This window comes from Myodes glareolus, chromosome 11, assembly GCF_982192425.1.
Source record: "Myodes glareolus chromosome 11, mMyoGla1.1, whole genome shotgun sequence".
Taxonomy (NCBI): domain Eukaryota; kingdom Metazoa; phylum Chordata; class Mammalia; order Rodentia; family Cricetidae; genus Myodes; species Myodes glareolus.
In genome coordinates this window covers 68,833,181-68,850,076 of record NC_142036.1, presented here as the reverse complement: position 1 = coordinate 68,850,076, position 16,896 = coordinate 68,833,181, and the positions used below count along the sequence as shown (strand labels likewise).

At 49.4% G+C, this 16,896-nt stretch overlaps 1 long non-coding RNA gene across 3 annotated transcripts; it reads right to left on the bottom strand.

Moving 5' to 3' along the window:
• Positions 1 to 947: 947 nt before the first annotated feature.
• Positions 948 to 14,010, bottom strand: LOC146892413 (uncharacterized). 3 transcript variants are annotated; one of them, XR_015739253.1, is made up of 4 exons: positions 13,568 to 14,010; positions 5,469 to 7,805; positions 3,763 to 3,957; positions 948 to 2,957 (listed from the first exon to the last, which is right to left on the bottom strand). It is a non-coding gene; the product is annotated as an uncharacterized LOC146892413 (long non-coding RNA). The 3 variants fall into 3 exon arrangements; XR_015739254.1 differs by lacking the exon at positions 13,568 to 14,010 and adding an exon at positions 9,468 to 9,751 and having other exon boundaries at positions 5,184 to 7,805; XR_015739252.1 differs by lacking the exon at positions 13,568 to 14,010 and adding an exon at positions 9,468 to 9,751.
• Positions 14,011 to 16,896: the final 2,886 nt, after the last annotated feature.

Here is a 16,896-nt window from a genome sequence, read left to right as displayed (position 1 = left end):
TTTATGTGTTCGTTTACTTATTTGAAGTCCTTCTTATCTCCTGAAATTACATTTTTTATAAACAAAACAGTTGTAAGCTAGGCCTATAGCTCAGTGGTAGAGTTCCTTCCTAATATATGCAAGCCCCTAGGTTCAATCTCTAGTACTTCCAAAAATATCAAAACAAACAAACAAAAAACCCACAAAACAAACAAGCAAACAACAACAACAACAAAAATGCCCTGTAATCCCAGGCTCAGGGAGCTGAAGCAAAATCATCACCATGACTGTGCGCCCAGCCTGAGCTATAATTTTGGTCAAGCCTTGCTCCAAAATACTAACCAACCAAACAGCCCCAAACCTCAAGGCAGTTTCCTTTCTCTATGAATAGTCGTGGTAGGGACCGGAGAGATGTCTCACTCAGCACAGTCCTTCCTATGCCGGGACCAGAAGTGCACACGTGAAAAAGCATAGCTCACCAGGAAAAAAAGTCTAACTGAGGATCAAATAAGTTGATACAAGTAAAATGCTTGGAACGGAGCCTAGCTCATAGCTGCTCTAGCTACTGTTACTTGTGTAAATACAAGCTTTGCTTCTCAAGTAGGCGGTGTTGGGCTCTGTGGAAACTCTCATCCTAATAAGGTCTTGGTTTGCCTGAACATGAATTGCAGAAGAGGGGTGCCCACTGCACGCATCTACAGGGAGAGGAGAGCCCCATCCTCCCTTGGGGGTGGAGGAGCAGGCTGAGTAGACACTGAAAGCCACTCTTTAGGCAGCAGGCTCTTGACAGCGGACAGCATCATGCTGGCAAAAATTCTTGTCCAGCGTTGGGCGTGGTGGCCCGAGCCTTTAATCACAACACTCGGAAGCAGAGGCAGGTGGTTGTTTCTTAGTTCAAGGTCAGTCTGATCTATACAGGAAATCCCATATTGTCGGGAATTCACCAGTGAAGACTGCACAGACACAGGTTTAAGCCAGTAGAAAGTCTTTATTAGCTAGCTTACACGGGACATTTGGGATTTCAGTATAGCCCCGAGTTTTTCTCGGGGTGAGTTTTTAAGTCCTGGGTTGACATATTTCAGTTAACAAGAACCGTTTGCCAGAAGCAGAACTACAGTAGCCAAAAAGCAAGGTTAGTACATTTAGAGACTTTCCCAGGACTATGAACTTGGATAGATTAGGTCTTAGTTTTCATTTTTGGCAGATGGTGCTGTCTGTCTGCTGAGGTTGCAGCCTGGATGGCAGGCTCCATCATGGAGTCAGTTGTGCTAAGGTCTGGGGCTCTGTTACATTCCAGACCAGTCAGAACTACGTAGTGAGACCGGTTCAAACAAGCAAGCAGATGGACAAACAGAATTCATTTCCAGCCGTGCTGAGCCCACCTGAGGCAGCCGTGTCACTGAACGGGGAAGCTCGATTGTCCAAAGGCAGACAAATCACTGAGGAGCACATGACTCTGGAACGGAGGCAGATGTGTGTGTAGCAGTAGTTTCTCATCAGGACCGCAGCTCACAAATAATGACACCAAGACTTATTAATACTCATGGAAACTTGACCTATAGCTTAGGCTTGTTCCTAACTAGCTCTTTTAAAAAAAACCAATTATATTAATCTACATTTTGCCACGTGGTATTACCTCTCTTTCATCTTTCACCTCCTGTTTCCTCTCCATACCCCCTGGCATCTCCTTCTTACTTCTTCCCAGAGCCTCCCTGCCTAGAAGTCCCACCTATACGTCCTGCCTAGCTATTGGCTATTCAGCTTTGGATTACACGAATCCCAGCAATACACCTTCACACAGTGTACAAATATCCCACAACAGATGTGTTAAGACCCTTCTGTGGGTTCTGAAGCCGCTGACACACAGCTAGACCAGTAGGGTGGCGTAAGTGACCCTTCTGCTTTGGGGACCCACACAGACTGCTCAGTACCTCCAACAACACTTTCCACCTGTAGCTATGAATAATTAAAATTGTTGATAACACGATGGAATCGTCTCTCTTCCTTAATACCATACTTCTGGAAGGAAAATTCCCTGAAATAAGGACCTAAAGTGCTTGGAAAGCCAGATGTGGTGGTTGGCACCAGAACTCCCAGCACTCAGAAGGTGGAGGCTGGTGGAGCATAAGCTCCAGGCTGTCTGTAGCCACAGAGCAAGTTCGAGGCCAGCTTGGGCTTCGTGAGAAGCATGCTGTGGGCTAGGTGTGAGCTCCGTGGACTTGGCTCAATTTCCAGCACCAGCACTAAGGAAAAGTAAAGCAAAACAGAGAGGCTTTATTTCTATAGCATTTAAAATTGATTATGGATGTGAGTATGCGCTCTTGGCAGAGTTGCAAGAAATTTGATACATGTGTGCACTGCTGTGAGCGATATGAGTTTATACATGCTTTTTGGAGCGGATCTTGGCAGTACCTCAGGAACTAGAAGTCCGTGCCTTTAACACAGTAGTTTATTTTCTGAGAACTTATCTGAAGAAGAACACAAATCCAAAAGGAAAGTTGTAAAAGGAATACACATTCCGTTTTCACTGCTGTCTTATTTATGTTTGAAAAGCAGGAGACTAAGGGTTCTATAGAGGCTTATGGTGTGATATAGCCATTTGGTAAAATGCGATTCAGTTATTAAAAAGTGGAGTGCTGGCTTAGCATGCCCAAACACTGAGTTCGATGGTCAGCACAAAAGGAGGAGGAGGAGAAGGAGAGAGAGAGAGAGAGAGAGAGAGAGAGAGAGAGAGAGAGAGAGAATGAAGGAAGGAAGGAAGAGAGGTAGAGACAGAGAAATGAGAAAGGGGCTGGAGAGATGGCCCAGGGGTTAGGAGCATCGGCAGCTCTTCCAGAGGACCTGAGTTCAATTGTCAGTACCCACATGGCAGCTCACAGCCACTGTAACTCCACTTCCAGGGGATCCAACGCCCTCCTCTGGCTTCGTCCAGTACCAGACACATGCATGGTGCACAAACACCCATGCAGCCGTAACACCTGCATGCACAAAAGAATAAAGTAAAATTTAAAAGAGAATGAGAAAGGAAAGGACAAAAGGGAAGAGAAGCAGCGTGCCTAGGAGCAAGGAAGCTTCTGGAGGAAAACCAGGAAGCGAGTTTGCGGTGTCCTACAGTGCCAGCTATGTGGAAGTGTCACACACCCAGTCAGGATCCCATGGGAGTGAACTGGTTCCTTACCCAGCGAACCCCAGCTTTCAGGGGGTGCTCAAATGCGTGTTATTGGGAGAAATGCTCTGTTCATGTTGCTAGGATATTCAGTGGCCCCACTTAAAAGCAAATAAAAAGACAGTGAACTCGGATTTCAACTGTGTTGGCCTCAGCCTCCACTGAGGCCTAATCAAGGCGTTCTCATGACTCACACATCCCCTTAAACCGTCTGCTGCTATCATATAGCTGCCTACAGCCATTTCCAGCAGCACAGGGCCCCTCTACACCTTCACCTGAAGTGTAGGGGTTTATTTTCACCGGCTGATGGATGAATCCAGGGCGTCGAGCATGTTAGGCAAGGGCTCCCAGCTACATCTCCTCTCTCGATTATTTTGTTTTGAGACAAGATCTTTCCTGTTGCTCCAGGTTGTTCTCAATCTTGCTTGGCTGCCAAAAGTAGATCGTGAACTTGGGATCGTCTGGCCTCAGAAGACGTGGTGGTGCACACCTGTAACCCTTCAGTGAAGAAGCTGATGCAGGAGGCTGACTTTGAACTACATAGTGAGACCCTGCCTCATAAAAGAAGGAGAGAAAGGAAGGAAAGAGAGAAGAAAAAGAAAAAAGAAGCTTCTTGCCTTAAAACTTTATCAGTGAAATGTGAAGATATTCTGGAGAAGCTAAGAGCCAAGGCCTTGTCCTTGTGACAGTTTACTCTCAGTCCTACGTAAGGGAGAGAAGCCAAAGATGTCTGCCATTCGGTTGGAAGTAGAAAGAGCTGGGACCTCGGCTGTACCAGCCTCCAGGAAGCAACAGATGGGGGAAGTGCTGTTCTGGAAAGACAAGGCAGGCGGCAGAAGGAGTTGTAAATGCTTTAGTAGCCACATTTAAGAAACAGGTAAATAAAATAAACCCAGCATGATGGCACACCCTTGTAACCCTCGCACTCAGGGAGTGGAGGTTGGGGGGACCAGGAGTTCAAGGCCAGCCTTGGCTACATATTGATATGATAAGTTTAAGGACAGCCAGAACTACAGGAGACCTTGTCTCAAAAACCTGAGCGACTAGAATAAAATAAACAATTAAGAATTAGGTAGGAGGGCTGGAGAGATGGACGGCTCAGGGATTAAGAGCGCTTGCTGTACAGTCATGTACAGTTGGCACGCGTGTGCCTGTCACTCCCTCTCCAGAGGGGTGGGGACGGGAAGACCCCTTGGGCTTGCTGGCTTCCAGCCTAGCCACGCTCCAGCTTCAGAGAGGGACCGTAACTCAATGGAATAAGCATACAACAAAGGGGAGAAGGTACAGGACCTCTTTTGGCTTCTGTGCTTGCACCGGCATATGTGAGCACATGTACACACATGCACATGTACACACATGCGTGCCTGCACACACACATATATTCACACACAAATAAAAAATAAACTTTTACAACAAAAATAGGGAAAATTAACCTTATTGAATAAAAACTCCAAAATGTACTTTTAATCATATAATTGATAAAAATTATTTTCACTAATTTTTACATTCTGGCTTTTGCTTTTTATTTTGTTTTATCTTCGAGAAAAGATCTCAAGTAGCTACACTCCTTGTTTTGTTCGTACTAAGTCTTGAAATTGAGCGTATATTAGAGCTTGTTTTGTTTCAGACCTCTCATAGTTCCAGTAGTAGGCTGGGATGTAGCTCAGAGGTGGAGCAGTTGCCTAGCAGCAGGCCCTAGGGAGGGAGGGGGAGAGAGATAGCAATCTAAGCAGTGGCCACCAGGTTTTTGTTGTTGCTGTTTTGTGTTTTGATTTTTCAAGCTGGTCTCACTGTGTCCAGTTCAGACCTCCTGGAAATTCACAGTGCAGCCCGGCCTATGAACTTGCAGCTCTTAGCATTATTGAGTACTGAGATTGGACACCCAGCTGGTCTAGCTACATGGAGCATCCCAGATACGGAGCATCCCCGATACGGAGCAGCGCCGGGTCTGTGTCCCTCCCTTTTCTAACTGTGCTTCCTTCTTCCCTCCACCCTCCCTATTTTATTTTTGGATTCGTTAGGAATTGAAACAGTCTACCTGCAACATTCTTTAGCCTCTCACAGACACGTCCTCCTTGGTCTGGAGGAAACCAAGGTGAGCTGTCTGTCTCCAGGGAGCCCTAGGGGCGGGCTTAATGGGCCCTTTATCCTTAGTTGGCGGTGTTCTCAGTTTCTGCCAAGACTCGCTGGGTCTTTTTCATGACAGTAGTTTCACTTTGCGCTGGAACTAGGCCAGTGGCCAAAAGGCACTTCATCATTCAAGAGTCTCCGAGCATGAAGTTAATTTGATACCCAAAGTAGGAGGTCTCACAGAATTAATTACCTAAGTGGCTTCGTGTCTCCGAATGTCCTGAAAAACGGCTTCGGTGGAAGAAAGCTTCAAGAGGAAGGCTCCGAGAGGAAAGGGACAGTCAGTTTCCAGGCCCAAACTTACCAGAAGTCATCACTTCTTTATTTGCATTTCCTTTCCTTATCAAACGAAGTAACACACCCACACATGTGCAAACACATACCCATGCTCCCGCACTGGCTCACGTGCGCGCGCTTGCGCATACACAGTCCACAATGGTTTGTGCGGTTGCTATGAGCTCAGTTGCTACGGTCTGTGAGACCGTGCACGCCTGACTTCCCGGACTGATGACAATGGGAGGCATTGGGAATTTCTCAAATGTTCACAAGAATGTGCAGAGGGAGTTCTGAGTAATCACCATTCTTTGAATTTCTTGTGGGAAAATGGAGTGCCGATTTCCTTTTAGAGACAGCAGCCTCTAAAGGCTGTTTTGCCTAAAGAGCTTTTATTGGTTATGGTATGAACGCTCAGCTGTGGGAGGCGCCACCAGGGAGAAGTCATCCCGCTGGGGCAGCAGGGACCACCTGTCCTGGGAAGACAGCACACTTGCGTTTTGAGCTTGATCTGCTCAGCTGTGGTGCTGGCCATTCGTGTAACCAGCCTGATTAAACTGCTCAGGTCTTTATCACCCGTGTCCCTTAGAGACCCAACCCTTGGTATCCACCCTCTTCTGGTATCTCCCAGGTAGACCCTGGAGAGGTGGTCTGTCTGCCAACTGAGTAGGCCAAGGGACCGTTCTTCACCCAGTCCTAGCTTCCAAGCCATCTGCTCCCCTGGGAGTCTACCAGGTACCACAGCCTCTCTGGTTCCGGTTCCCACCCGCCAGGCTGACCGTTATGAAATGTGACTTTCTAAGATGAGAAAGAAAAGGGAAAATACAAAAGTACGACGCCAACCGGAGCCCGAGGGGCTTGCTCCTGCTCGCTGTGGTAGGGGCTACCTGTGGGCGGCAGGCAGGTACTCCAGCCATAGTGCCCCGCCCAACAGAGCACCGAAGGAAGGAAGAGGGAGGAGGTGCTGCAGCCGAAGCCTGCAGTGGCCTCCACCCACTCTTTGAGCGCCGCAGCTTGACCGCGGACAGCCTGACCGGGCACAGCTTGACCGAGGTCCATGCGTGGCTGCTCCTTCATCCTGCCTGGTCATGCTGGCTTCACCTGGATATTTGCTGTCATCATTTTTTTTTTTTTTTTTGAGCTCAATAATACTAATAACTCTTTCCAGGGCCTCAGCCGACACCAGCTATTTGTTATTCCGGAAAAGAGCTACAGGAATAGTTCTTCCCTCTTGGAAGGAGGCAGACAGACCCACACCCCTGAGACACATAGCTCTCTTTACCCTCTCTGGGGAGCCAGGTCTCTCCCAGCAGCCACACCAGAACCGCAGCTCTCCTGCCTGGAGCGGTGTCAGCTCTGGTGGTCTAAACCAGTCTCACTTCATTTTCTCTGTTGTTCATTCCGTCATCAAACCCGTTATGAAACTCCTTGGGGTGGGGGCTACGGAACCCCGCTGCAGTTGCCGTCGGGAAGCACCCGCCTCCCTTAAAAAGTGCCTGCCCAGCAGTTTCACCCTTTATGAAAGAGCCTGGGCTGAGTCACGACCTCGGTGACACACAGCACATGACTTCAAATTGCCCAGAAGTATGACTGGCTCCCGGCCTGTGCCTCCCCACGCTGAGGGACTCTTGAGTGAGCAGTGTCAATTCAGAATCAGGGAGCCACTGGTTCTCATTTGTTTCTGAATGGTGGCAGTTAGCTGCCGAGTTGTAGGGCCTCTCTGTGTTGGGCAGGTTCTCTGGAGTAAGCTCCAGGTGAGCACTGGAGGGTGTACGGTTCCACCTAAGCAAAGCCTCTTTAAAAGCAGCAGCAAGCCGGGTGGTGGTGGCACACGCCTTTAAAACCAGCATTCAAGAGGCAGGGGCAGGTGGATCTCCATCTCTGGGAGTTTGAGGCCAGCTTGGTCTACAGAGCCAATTCCAGGACAGCCAGGACTATTATATAGAGAAACTTTGTCTCAGAAAACCAAAATAAAATAAAGTAAAGAAATAAAAAATCAAGGCACCAGCAAGCTGCTCTGTGGGTCTTTTCGGATTGGCAGGAAAGTGGAGAGTGTTCTTATTTGGGAATGGAGACATTAGGACCAGCTCCAACAGCTTGATGAAGGAACTTGACGCTGGACCCTAGAGAGGACCTGGACTGTCTTGTTGGACACGGGCTAAGGTCACACTCCAGAACCTGAGAAACTTCAGATCCAGAGTGATCCAGATTGATCCAGATTGATCCAGAGCGATCCAGAGTGAACGTCTATCCATATCTGAAAGTGGAGCAGAAGTGGGAAGAGTCAGTGGGCAGCCACTCCTGCCTCGCATCCTCTGAGCCAGCTGGAAGCCAGGCAACTGGTGGCTTGTCGATGTCAGGCCAAGGCTTGAGTCATGGCCTCCTCATAGTCCTCTGAGGAGGCCTGACCCACAAAGGAAATTACACAGAGCTGTGTGGCGCATGGCAGAGGCAGGGAATTTTCCAGGTCTGTCAACTGGGAAGGCCGAAAGCAAAGCCGCCCACTCTGGAATCCCAGGCTTGGGACCCCCACTAACTTTGTGGATGAGAACCCAGTGACTATACCTTGACCCATTTGTGACGGGTCCTGGCCCTGCTTATTCACCAAGAAAACTTTGACCCACGCAATTCCTTGAGCCATAGCCCCCAGGCCGTCGGCATCCGTTCACCCAGAAGACACACACAAATTGCAGACACTCATTGAACAATCCTCAGCGGGGAGAAATCTTATACTGATTAGGGAGCTGTGTGATTCTGGGCAAATGAACTCCCGCTGGGCTCAAGGGTGCACACCTATAGTCGTAAGTGCTTGGAAGACTAAGGCATGAGGTTTGCTTTGAACTAGGGATTTGGGACTGTTTTGGACAACAAAGCAATAAACGGTCTCTACACAGCAACAGTAAAAATAAAGCAAATACTCCATGGCTCACTTTCCTCATCAGTCTTAAAGACATACCTCACAAAGTTGGGAAACCGAGATGCACCTTGGTTATAAAACCCTAGCTCAGCACGCACAGGCCCCCCGTTTAATCTCACCCCCTACCCCGCATATAAAAATAAGACGCTGACCAAGTTGGTGGTGAGATTAAATAAGAATAGGTATGGACAAAGGTCCTGGTTCCATGGTCCTCGTTCTCAGCTTGCTCTGGGCAAACTCCAGTTTGGCATGTACCCCCAGGCTCAACGTGAAGAGTTTTCCCCTTTCCTCCCCCATATCCATCTCCCAGTCCTCCATGCAAATATGTGGCTAGAAGGGGAGGTGGGGCTTCGCTGTGGTTATCTCCAAAATCAACTTGCAACACCACACTCCAAAGACTGACCATCACGGACTGACCACCGAGACTGACCACCAAGAGAGACTTCTTTCCAGCTCCCCTCCGCAGTGCGGAAGGAGAGCAGCATTTTGCATTTTGGCAAGCGTTGTTGCATGTCTACTGTGGCCCAGGCCAGGGCTAGGTCCTTGACACGGTTGTGCTTCCTCCTTGTGGAGTGGCTTTTCACACAGGCATTCTGCAGCTGGAGTGGGCTATTTCTTCTCTTTTCCTTTTGAGACATAGCCTCACATAGCCTCAAACCAGGCTCAGACTGTCTAAATAGCTGAAAATGTCTTTAGGTTCTGGCCCTCCTTCCACTACCTCCCAAGAGCAGAGATTATAGACAACTGGCTTTTTTTTTCTATTTTTATCTCCCCGTCAGAGGGTCCTCAACTGCCCTGCTGATGGCTTTGCTTTCCCAACACAAGCCACCTTCCCCTCCTCCCTGTGAGCCCTGTAGGGGGCGCACCTCTTCCAGGAGACCGTCTAATCTTACTGATGGGAGTGGGATCCAGTCCCCCCCCCCCTAGAACCAGAACCCAACTGGGAAAAGCTGTCTGCCCTCGGCCCCCTGTGCTCAGCGATTCAGATTCATCAGAACCGACCTTGCTCCCCGGCAGGTCTGGTATCTCAGGCCGGACCAGGTTCCAATTGGCTTAGGAGCTTCCAAAAGTCCATTCCTCTCCGTTGAACACTGGAGAGTACGAACTGGATCACAGTGTAGTGAGGACTATCTAGGAAGGGCTTGCAGCTTGTGATGGTGTGATCTCCCTGACACCCAGTCCTGGGGCTCAAACGGGGGACCTTGGGAATGCTAAGCAAACGCTCTGCCACCGAGCCCCAAGCATAGAAATGGGAATGTCTGGGAAGGAGCTGGGAGCCTGGGAGAGTTATGGTCAGCTGGATTCACCCCAGGGCCACTTTCCCTCACCACGTGCCCGCAGACCAGTCCGGTGCCTGGTACTTGGAGGAAGGAGGCGGGACTTAGAGAGTGCTGGGGACATCTGGGAACAAAGATCAGGAAATCGGGCTCTGCTTGTGCTTGCCCGACAGCTGGCTGGCCCTGGGCATGGAGGAAGGGGTCACAATCTTAGTCTCCAACACTACAGTTTCCTCGGGGAAAGTGTCCCTCCCTCTCCGGCCTCACTTGAAAATAAGGTGACACTTACACATGAGTTTTTGGGGGGAGGACTACACATGGCATGAGTGCTTTCTAGTGATGGGTTTGCTTAATCCTAGCAAAACTCTAAAACAAACAAGCAAACAACAGCATATCACTCCTGCCTTACACACGCAGAGGCACAGAGGATTAAATAACCTGTCTAAGATCATAAGACTAGGAAGTAGCCAATAATTTTGATCTTTTGCTCTGTTGCTGTTGTTTGTTTTTGAGACAGGGTCTCCCACTGTAGCCCAGGCTGGCTTCTGCTCACTGTGTAGCCCAGGCTGGCCTTGAACTTGCAGCAATCCTCTTGCCTCAGCAGCCAGCGCTGGGATTACAGGTGTGAGCCACTATAGTAACTAAATGTATTTTTTTTTAGATGTATTAACTCCTCTTGGGCAGGAAGAGGCCAGTCCTTAAAGCTCTGCTCTGGATGTGGGCTAGCCTCAGCCTGGTTTCCTTGGTCTTGCTTACAAAGCAAACTGCACTTTTTTTTTGGTGGGTTCAGTTGTGAGTGGTGCATTTGGTTTCGTAAAAGCAAAACTCCCTTTTCCCATTTTATACTTGGAATGAGAAGTATGTCCTCACCTTTAAGCAGTTTGTAAACGCGGATGCTTTCCTTCAGTGGATTTCTTTCTACAAAGAGGCCCAAAGAAGGGCTACTGACGGAGTTCTGAGCTGCACAGGTGGAATGCGTGATTCAGAGGCCGCACGCTGAGCCCACTCCAGGGGCTTTCCTGCACAGAGGGTTTGGCTGGGTGCGGGTTTTTGGGTGACATCAGGGTAGGAGAGCATGTGCCTGGGGACAGCCACCCAGACACCAAATTACAGGGGTGGGCAGAGTCAGCGAGAAGTGGAGTGCTTGGGAATGATCATTTTTGGCTCTCAGAACATTCAGATGCAATTATTTTTAGAGTTGTCTTTAAACTGCAAAGACAAAACCACTTAAACACAAGCTAGCTGAGACTTTTGTTCCCTGTGAGGGCAGCCGAAGGAGTCCTATTGGGCTACCTTCTGTGGGGGAGGTGGAGGAGGATGAGGCCAGGGTTTAGTTCCCCAACGGCGGTAGGGGTTTCCAAGGGCAGTTGTAGGTCACCAAGGGCAATGCACAGTTCTCAGGGACCTTTTGCTGTCACTGGTTTCAGGTCTCCAGGTGTTGGAAGCTACAGTAGTCTGCCACGAGTCTGGAGTTCTGCGTTAGCCTCTGCCACACCCTGGCCCCGCCTTTATCAACCCCTCTCTGTTTATCCACCCTTGGGCATGCAGTGGTTGACTCCTGCCTGGCACACTAGAAAACACACACACACACACACACACACACACACATACACCACTGTCCCTAGCCCTCGCCTCTCATGTCACCCAAATGTCACGTTTGTCTAGGGGTTTCAAGGCCCCAGAAGATGCCAGCTGAGTGGATTTGAGGGACCTGGAAGGATCGTTTCCTGGTTCTGGGTAGACAAGACATGCTAGAAGCAGACCCGTAGCAAACTCCTGGCTCACATGTGTCAGTGTGCCAAGCATATTCCTGTTTGGGTGGAGCCTCCTTGACTGAGGCAGCGTGGCCCTCCTCTGAGCCAGGCTGTGGGCAGGAGGGCACGCAGGACCCTTCCTGAGCATCCAGGCTGTGAGGCCACACCTCCTTCTTCAGTTTGTCCTGTGTGGCACACACACATGGACACTGATAGCCATCATGAGACAGGAAACATTCAGAGACTGGTCCCCACCTGCTTTCCCCTCATCCAGAGTCCCACAAAATGCATCCTGTTACGGTAACGTGAGTCAGACAGTCCTGATGTGGCTTTTTTCCCAGGTGCATAAATGTACGGCCCTGGGGTCAGGGTGGGGACTGGAACTCAGAGGAGCCTGGACTTTGCCACCTAGAGCAGAAGCTGGGGAGCTTCTAACTAACTCCCCGCGTAGCTCTGATTCAGGGCATGGGAAGGAGCTGGGAGCCGGGAACTCTGCTTGAGGTTCTAGGCTGACCACTGTCTAGGAGTCCCGACCGGAGCTATAGGTTCTCAGTATCACCCTCTTGAGCTTCCTTTGCGCTCCCCCCTTCTCTTAACATTGACTGAATGTGTGCGTGTGTGCGTGTGTGCGTGTGTGCCTTTCTGAGACAGTTCTTGAACTAATCCTCCTGCCTCTACCCCTGGAGTGTTTGTCCTTCTTGTGGTGCAGTGCTGGGAATCAAACCCAGGGTTTCGTGCATGCTAGGCAAGGACTCGGCCAACTGAGCTACATCCCCAGCCCTAACATTTATCTTCTGAGTGGCATTTCTGAACCTCTGGCCAAGGGCTGTAGGTGGGGCTCCCTAGCCAATGCACTTCCTCCTGCAGCCTCCGTGACCCCTGGGTATCGACCACTTACTCACTGGAGACCTCTCTCAGGATTTTCCTAAGTAGTTCTGAATGGCAACACTGACCGGATAGGAAGCTGCCAGTATCCTGCCTGTCTGTGTGGTACCCGAAACCCTAGGCAGCCTTCTCTCTCCCCATTCCTGCCCAAGCCAGGGAAACTCGGCTGAATTTGGATGGGCAGTCATTCTAGGACAGAGGCCACAGATACCTGCTGGGCCAAGGCCTTTGTCTAGGCAGGGGTGGGACAGGGACTTCTGTTGGATTATAAGGGACAGGCTGCCATTGTTCCCTGAGATTTTGCAGCCTTCCCAGTGTCTTACTAGGAGTGTTAGGAGCTGTTGTTGGCAGTGCTGGAGGTCAAGCCAAAGGTCTCACTCATGTTAGACAAGCCTTCTACCACCAAACCGTGTCCCCAGCCCGGTGGCTGCACAGAGAGCTCACCACGGGACAGGTATTTTTCTTATTTCTCTCACTATACCTCACCCCCATCTAAAAACTACTGAATTGAGATGCAGAAAAGTCACAGAGAGTCCACAAGGCCTCACCACCAGCAGGTAGTGAGGTCAGGAGACAACCACTGAGCAATCTGTGATATCGTCCTTCCCAAGACGGGATTCTGCAATGGCCCTTATTTTGTAGGGCCCTGGAAGTGGGTGGTGTCCTCTGAATAGGAATTTGCAAAGGTCATCCAGGCAAGCTGCATTCCAAGATCAAAGATTTTATTTCTTGTCCTTTGTCACTCACAACGAGAGCTTCAGCAGTCCCTTGACCCTGAACTGTAAGCTCTTGTCCAGACCACACCTTCTGATGTCCAGTGAGACTGTTGTGGGCAACGGGGCCTCGCTCCAGCTCGCGCCCTCGCCCCTGCCCGTGCCTGCAGAGAGCTGGCAGCAAACCTGCTTGGCCAGCCCGAGAAGGGAAGAACGCCTTTCCTAACTGAGGTCATGGGGGCCTGGCCACACAGCAGCAGGGACAGAGAGTTCCAATTAGGACTCAGAGAGCCACTGATGGGGCCAGCTTGGAAGACAAATGACCCCACGGTGCAGCCGGACACGCCTTTCCCAGGGGAGGAGCTGGGCCACCTTCCCATTTTGTGAGCAGTGCTGGGCGAAGAGGAAGGGCAGGTCTGTTTCACGGTTCCGTTCTGCGGCAGCCCCACCTGCCCCTGCCGGGGTCTCCTTACCCGTTGCGATAGACCAGCTTCCTCGGAGTGCGCACGTCTTCATCAAGGAAATCTGAGCTATAAAAGGAGCCTTGGGAAATCTAGAAAGCTCATTACAGGAATAACTACCAGTCATGACTCAGCGCCTCATCTGTAAAGGAAGCCAGAAGTGTCGCAAACGCAATGCTCTTTGCCCTAAATAAGTGCATTAAACAAGATCCTGGCTCCGGAGCTCTCTGCAGAAGCCCCAGGCTCTGTTCTCAGGAACACCGCTGCCTCCTCTTCAGACAGCTGGCTCTGGAACTAAATGGCTGTGTGAGGAGCAGTGATTAGCGCAGGGCCGGGGTCCACACGTCTGGTAACAGTGGCATGTGCGGCTATTCCTTCGACTCAGGAACCAGAAGCACTATTGCTAACTGAAATACGCACAGTGTGATCGGTGTGTTCCTAGTCTTCTGTCCGTCAGTCCTGTTCCCGTCCCGTGTTTCCAGGAGTTTTAAAACATATGAGTGTGAGGTGGAGCTAGCAGAGAATTTGGAAGAATAAAGTTTTTGTTCTTTTTTGGTGTTGTTGATGCTTTGGTTTTATTCTTGCTGGTTTTGAGACATGGTCTTGCTATGTCGCCCAGACTGGTCTTGAACAAGAAATCTTCCTGCCTCGGCCTCACAGGTGCTGGCATACATGCCCTATACCACTATGCTTCATGTTCTTAAAATAGCTTGTTTTGGCAAGATGGTTGTTCATTTTCCTCTTTCAAGTCTTTCGAAGATGTCATGCCCTCCTGTACAGTCATACCCACACTGTAATTTTCTTAATTTTGCCTAGGCTTTACATAGTGTGCACTTCAAGCCACAAAGCTCTGTCTACCTTAGGCATACCAGCTCTGTACATCTCATTGTCCCCAATTTGCCAAAGACAACCACAGTGTGGTTTAGTCTGAAGCTGAGCTAAGAGAGTGCAGAACTTTCCCCCAGAGTCCCAGAGCGGCTCCAGAGTTGAAATGAAACCCATTCACAGAGGCTCTGGTGGCAATTCTCTTTTGTCGTTATTATTATATTATTATACATTATTATATATAATGACATAATGCTTTTCTCCCCGAGGCTGGACTAACACACACACACGCACGCACACACACACACACACACACACACACACACACTCCTTTTGTTTGGTGTTATAATTTTTTCCTCACCTCCAAACACCAGTCTATAGAAAGATGATGTCATGGTCCTTTGGAAGTTGCTCTATAATGTCTATTCAAAACTCTCTTCTGGAAACTGTCGGCTTCTGCCTTGAGCTGCCTGGCGCTACACTTCCCAAGGACTAGAAATTCTGAGAACAGCAGTCACATTGAACTTTTTTTTTTTGAGACAGAGTCTCACGTAGTTCACACTGGCCTCCACCTCCTGACCTTCCTGCCTCTACTTCCTAAGCGCTGGCATTACAGGCGTGCACCCTCAGACCCCATTCATACCCGAGTTTTACGAAATGACACCCCGGCACCTGTTTTGATTAGTTCTGGTGAGACAGGGTCTCATGTGACCCAGGCTGATCTGGAACTCACTCTGTCGCTGAAGATGCTCTTGAAATCAAGCTCTTCCTGTCCTGATCACCCTCCCACCCCCCCACCCTCCACCCCCCACCCCCGGCGCTGAAACAGCAGTGTCGTTGGGTTTACTGGCAGCTCTTTAAAAATCTATACCTAAGAGAGTCTGATGGAGCTGATATGGTGGAAATGCCAGAAACCGCAGCGCTCGGAGTTAGAAGCAGCAGAAAGATTGGGAATTCCAGGTCCCCTACAGCTTGCTCAGGCCAGCCTGAGTTGAAAGAGAGCCTGTCCCCAAAACAACAACGAATGTCACAAGAAGTAACCTAACAAGCATATTAACTTTATTTTCTTAAAAAGATTTATGCTGTGTGTGGTGGCACATGTCTTGAATCCCTGCACATGGGAGGGTAGAGGCAGGTGAATCATCTCTGTGAGTTCAAGGCCAGCCTGGTCTACATAGAAAGTTCTAGGCCAGGCAGGGGTACATAGTGTAACCCTGTCTGAAAATACACACACACACACACACACAAAACACACAATAAATAAATAAATAAATAAAACTGAAAATAAATGAACAAAAACTTAGATTTTATTATTGTGGAATGTGTAAGGACAGGCTGGGGCACACATGTGGAGACCAGAGGTCGACTTTGTAGAGGTGGTTTTCTCCCTCTGCCTTCCAGAGACTGAACTCAGGTGGACAGGCCCTCATGACAAACAGTTTACACAATGAACTGTCGAGTTTGCCCCAGACAATACTTTTTATAATTTTGTTTTTGTGTCCCCCAAGCCTGAGTCAGGGTCTTATTACGTGACCTATGCATGCTTGAACTCACTATAATCCTCCTGCCTTAGCATCCCAACTGCTCCAACCACATACAGGAGCCACCATGCCTAGTATGTACTTTCTTTTTGGCTTTTCAAGACAGGGTTTCTCTGTGTAACTGCCCTGACTGTCCTGGAACTTGTTTTGTAGACCAGGCCTTGAACTCCCAGAGATCCTCCTGCCTCTGCCTCCCCAGTCCATACTTTTAAAATGGCTTCTATTCTAGTTGTTCTACAGACACAGGCTTGATTTACTCACTGTGTATGTTTTCTTTGTATTTTCCCATGCTATGGTATATATGTTGTGTGCATGCCATGTGTTCCCATTGTCCATGGCTGTGTAGCAGACGGCTCCCACCTTGGGAAGCTTGCCACGACGTTCACATATTCTTTCTCAGGATCCTGGGGGTGGGCAGGAAGGATTCCTCTGCCACATCTGTTGCCACATCTGGTGGCTGTCCTTCCCCAAGAACTGTTTCATTCTAGAGTGTCTCCACACAGTAGCTAGCTTGTCGGACTTCCTGAAGGCCTGGTGCTTATCATATCAGGCCCAAAAGCCAGCCATTTGACCAAGACTGGTGTAGGCACTTCAGGAACCTATGAAAGGGCATGGACTCCAGGCAAAATGTCCGCTTGGACAGCACACTAAAGGTTTATAATCCACCACAGCTTCCTTATTATCCCAGGAGACCATTAGCAGCGCGGCCTTCTCCAGCACAAATATTTGAGGGCAAACTTGATGTCACAATTTTGACTTTGTGAGAGGACAAGGTTTGTTCTGTGTACCTCTGGCCCAGGGGCAGGGAAGTGCGTGCCTGGTGATGAGTGAGCCTGGCCACCCACCCGGCACCCAGTACCTGTCTCTAAACAAGGCTTGGTGGGTCTCTGCTCAACTTGACTGAGGACAGGGTGTGGCCTGGACAACACTTCTTCTCTTTGTGAAAAAAGAAAAAGAAAAAAAAAAGAAAAGGAC